Below are 5094 nucleotides of genomic sequence, written 5' to 3'. Positions count from 1 at the left end.
AACACATACAGCGGACGTGAAACCTGTTTGTTTTTATTACTTCATCAATTTATCACCCAGGACATTTCATGCATCTGCAGGCACGCAGCTAAAGTTAAAGGTAAGACAGAGAGATTCTTGTATCTAATGCACTTTTGTCAAATTCAGCTAATCAATCATCCATGTTATCCTCCTATGTTACGAGCAACATGCCTGGCTAGCCTTGGCTAACGTTAGCCCGTTGCGTTTCATTGATTGAATATTGTATTAACAGTTTGCAAAAAATAAAGTGGTACGCTTATACAATGATGCTACAAGTATAACACAAAAAAGCCCTAAGGGCTTGTTTCCATTGTGGTCCTATGTATCCAATTCACCAAAACTTTTAGACATTCATACTATAGCAAGCTAACTCTTTGTTTACTCTTTGTTGTTAGTATGAGTGCCGAGGACGATGACATTCTCCAAGGCTTGGATGATATCGTTGGACAGCAAACACCTCCCGCACGACCACTGAACGTGAGGGGAGCAAAGAGAGAGGGTGATGAGATACTGCAAGGCTTGGATGACATTGTTGGACAACAAGCAGCTCCAGCCAAAACAGTAAAACCACGTCCTGCTCCTGCACAACCACCTAAATTGAGGTGGACAAAGAGAGATTCAGATGGCAATGTAATAAGCAAGAGGCCAGTAGTTGGTCGGAGACCATCTAGTCTGACTAGTCACGGTTAGTGTTAATTCTTCCAAATATAAAACATATGATTTGATATCGTTTCAGTCCTTCCTTAACCAATCTCGTCTATGATGCCAGTGCCACTGCTACCTGCACCATCAAAACACAATAGACATTACATATGTGTATATATCTGGACTGGGACGCTTTTGTGTTTCAATGTTAGTGAAGCATCATTGCCAGACCATACATGCATCACTATGAATGTACTAAATGTGCTATGGGGTTAAAACAAATTCTGTTAAAACGATTTTTAATCTATTTTATTCAAATTGATAATTTTAATAATCATTTGATTATTTTGATTAAATGTAGTTAAATTACTTTTTGTTATTTGTTAACATTCTATATTTTGATAGTAATCATTGCTATAGGTTGTTTGTTCAGTAACGGGTTCTCCCTGTCTCAGCTGTTTAGTAAACAAAACATTTTCAGGATACCAATTTCATCCAATCAGTTGAGAAAACACTTACAGGATACCGGATAAAGTGATATTGGAAGTGATGACATGAAGAAATGAGCAGACAAAATTGAAACTGGAACACTGATAAATGGGTACTCTCCTGATTGGATTTAAATTTCAACACACCTAAAAATATGTTTTGTTTATTAGAGGCGGGGAGTCCACTGTTATTGAAAACACTATAGCAATCATTACTATCATAATATAGAGCTTTAACTATCTTTTACTGTTACACCCTTATTTCAGACTGACTAAAACAATGCAATTTATAATGACATTAGACAAACAAGGGGTGAAAATAATTGGCTATTGCACAGAAATAGAAACACAATTATAATACTTGGGTTATCTTACATTTCTAGGGGTATTATTTTCATGGTACATTTACACATTACACTATCTGAAATTCTTCCTCTACTGCGCCTAACTATTTGGAGCAGTATTAATACCATTAATACGACACCCGGGGAGCAGTTAGGGGTTAAGTGACTTGTTCCAGACATTTTGACACACTACACTGGACGACCCGAGGGTCATACCTGAGGGTGGCCCCTCCAGCCATTTGGCTATGGCCGCCCCATTCGGTTGACCTCAAGTGCTGTTTTTATAGTGCTAGCCAGTAGCCTCTTCATTGTGTCCGGGTTGCTCAGTCGGTAGAGTACTAGCCTTTGGACCACATGGACCTCGATTCAACACCGGTGTTTCGATACCGGGCACCACTGAGTGTATGAGTAGCACTGCTTGGGTAAGATGTGCGGTAAGGTCTGGGAGCTGATGGTAGGTCTCATCAATACATCTACCAGGGGCCTAGCGTGTTGAAAAGGGGATAGACACCCTCGTTCCTGGTCGATACTGACAAAAAGCCACTCCGACCTACTCACTCAAATCCTGAAATTAAGAAAAGTTTTCTAATCCTAGCATGATTTGACTGGCACACATTTAACATGAAACATCTTTTGATATAGGCGGCGTTTGGTCCAGAAACCTCTTTTCAAAAGTTAAAGCGTAGTAGCATACATTTGATGTATCTAGATCCAAAAACAGAGAAATGACAAAAACTCTAACTCAATGATGTGGTCTATATCAAAGCATACAAAACCTTTATAAGTCTGATCCAAAACCTATATTAATATAGATTTGTGTACAAATGTAATGGTTCTACATTATAAATACTGCTTAAATAGGTTAATGTTTTCTGCATTACAGCTGAACCGTGCCATTCCGGGTCTGCTTCCCCACCTCCCCCTAATGCAGAGGCGGGCTTTGCTTCTGATGGTAGGTCATTCAATGTTTAATGTTTTGTACATTGCATCTGAAAAAAAAGTCAGAGCTTTCTGTTTTAGTTTTTTTAAGCTACTGATCAGCAATCTCCAAACATTATTCACAATGTTTAATCGTAACGCGGTTACAATTTAATGTCCATGTTTTTGGCCAAAACAAATATTAGTGGGCCTCATACATACTGTTTTTCTTTTACAACTGCAATAGAATATCTTCTGCGAGATCTGCAGCAGTACCTGATCGGTGATGATGAGCCAGAAGAAGAAGAACAAAGAGCTCCTCAGGCTAACGTGGATTGGAGCACACGTAATACACTTTTTTCAGAAAGATGGAGGGAAAAGAGGCCGTGCCATGTTAACAGCATGCTGGCACAGGGTAACGTGGCAACACGCGTCTGCAGCCAGTGTGGGAACAGCATGGCAGCTGTCAAATGCAGAGACTGCCTCCCATCTCCATTCCTCTGTGGAGAATGTGATATTAGCAGACACAACAAAACCTGTGTGCTCCACAACAGGGATGCGATGTCTGCTGGTTTCTTGCAGCCATTGCCTCCAACCAGTTGTGTTGTGGACAAGGCTATTAGACAATGTGGTAAGTTACAATTAACAATATAGGCATTTAGCAGACAATATTATCCAGAGCAACTTACACAATCAAAATAACTGAACCCTAGTCAGCAAACATGCTGATAATGATTGAAACCTATGGGAGTTTATATAGTATTATGTATATTTTGCTAATGATTAATTATTCTAACTCTCTTTCAGTGCGATTTGTGCCTATTGAGATGCCTCTCCAAATTTGTGGCTGTCCACCAGAAGGGTTGAAGGTCAGCCAAGGGAAGGCTGTTGCTTTGGTCACAACTAGAAGCTCGCCCCCGCTACGCGGGGGCTCGCGTCTAGCCCGCGGCCACGCCCACGTAGCGCCCGCGGCCACTTGGCAACTCATATAAGTGGCGTAGCGTCATGAGGGCCAGTGGGGCCGTGGCTCGGTCAGTGAAGACCCTGTAGTGCGGATGATATGTGGCATAGAGGGGCAGATTGTAAATCCCCAGAGGAAACATCCGTGGGCTACCATTGGTTCAGCGATGTGTGCGGTCGCCCTGCGGCCCCTCCTCCTCCACCAATGTGCAGTATTGAGAGCCCTGACGTCACAACAATTGGAGCGATGGGCACTGCACTCTGGTTGGTTAGGGTACACCTACTGTAGGGCCCAGGTAGAACCCAGTTAAAGCCTGCATGGGCAAACCCAGTTAGGACCCGCCTTGGTCCCACATAAACATGGCTAGTTGGGGCCCACCTAAGGGCCAGGTAGAAGCTACTTATAGCCTGCATGGGCATCGCAGTTGGGACTGAAGTGGATGCCGCTGACATTGCTGACATGGGGTCCATATGGTTTAGCCCACCTTGAAACCATATGGGAACTACGCTGGCATGCTGGCTGGAATGCAAACGCTGCATCATACCTGTAGTGTTTAGTTTGATGTTGTGTGTGTAGCAGATATACCTGCAGTGTGTAGATCAATGTCCATATGCAAGTCAATGCCCAGCAGTTTTTTTTTTTCTCCAGCAGAGTTTCTAGTGTCTCTGTCTCTCTCTGGAAGAGGTTGCACATGAACTCTGCAGCCGCACTGAGGCGCTCCAACACAAACACTCTGACATTAAGCTGCTTCACACAACAAACATCAGCACCACGCTGCTGTTTGTCCAAAAGACACAATATCTCCTCTCCGACCGACGTCATGTGTTCATGTATCGACAGCCGTACAGAGTCCTTTTGACACATTGTACCTCGTTTATCCAGCTCTCACTGACTGTCCACATTGGGCTGTTATAGCGCCACCATGAGGCTGATTAGAGAAATCTCAAGTGGAATTTCTTCCTCGGCATAGTGGGAATGTGGGTGCAAAGTTGCACGGAAAGTGCATGCTGTGTTCATAATGTGAGGCATTTTGGTCCAAACGGAGCAGTCCTGCAGACTTTGGAAGCCATTTTAGCCAATCAGGATGGAATATGAAAAATCTGAAAGAGCCTTTTTTTTTAATGACTGTGGAGATACTGTGTACCGATTTGCGTGATGTTTGGGCAAAATATGTAGGAGTACTGTGAGAAAATGTGTTTAGCAAAAAGCGGCCTCCTGGTGGCACTGTAACAGGGCCATGTGAAAGAAATAGGGCAGAGGTTCTGAATTGGCATCCAGGGAGTGTGTGTGCACAGTTTCGCTGCGAGCAAGTCAACGATGTGAGAGATTAGCTATCACAGACGGACGGACAGGGGCAGAAACATAGTCTTGCGCCATGCCTTTCGGCCTGGCGGAGACAATTAAAAAACGAAAGTAAAGGAAATGACCATTTCTGCAACAAAAGTAGTCAACAAACTATACTATAAAAACATGGGCCACATTGTCAAATAATCTAAGAAAGAGGCAGTCATGTAGAAAATAGCCGATCTACAAGCTTACAAAGCCTCTCAACGTGAGGCGTTTCGAACTTGTAGATCGGCTATTTTCACAATATTTACTTGTGGAACGGAGTCAAACAGAATGGGGGGGTCCCCAGATCAAGTGCGTTTATTTCGGGGGGGGGGCGGCCTGAAAGGGTTGATAAGCACTGCTCAAATCTGAGCGTAATTATCTGAAT

The 5094-nt window shown here is 43.1% G+C and overlaps 1 long non-coding RNA gene across 1 annotated transcript; it reads left to right on the top strand.

Annotated features, from left to right (window-relative positions):
• Positions 1 to 651: 651 nt before the first annotated feature.
• LOC311035236 lies at positions 652 to 2946 on the top strand. The gene is made up of 3 exons (XR_014599677.1): positions 652 to 706; positions 2382 to 2450; positions 2664 to 2946. It is a non-coding gene; the product is annotated as an uncharacterized lncRNA (long non-coding RNA).
• Positions 2947 to 5094: the final 2148 nt, after the last annotated feature.

This window comes from Gymnoscopelus microlampas, assembly GCF_963454915.1.
Source record: "Gymnoscopelus microlampas genome assembly, chromosome: 19".
Taxonomy (NCBI): domain Eukaryota; kingdom Metazoa; phylum Chordata; class Actinopteri; order Myctophiformes; family Myctophidae; genus Gymnoscopelus; species Gymnoscopelus microlampas.
This window is presented reverse-complemented; position numbering and strand designations above follow the sequence as displayed.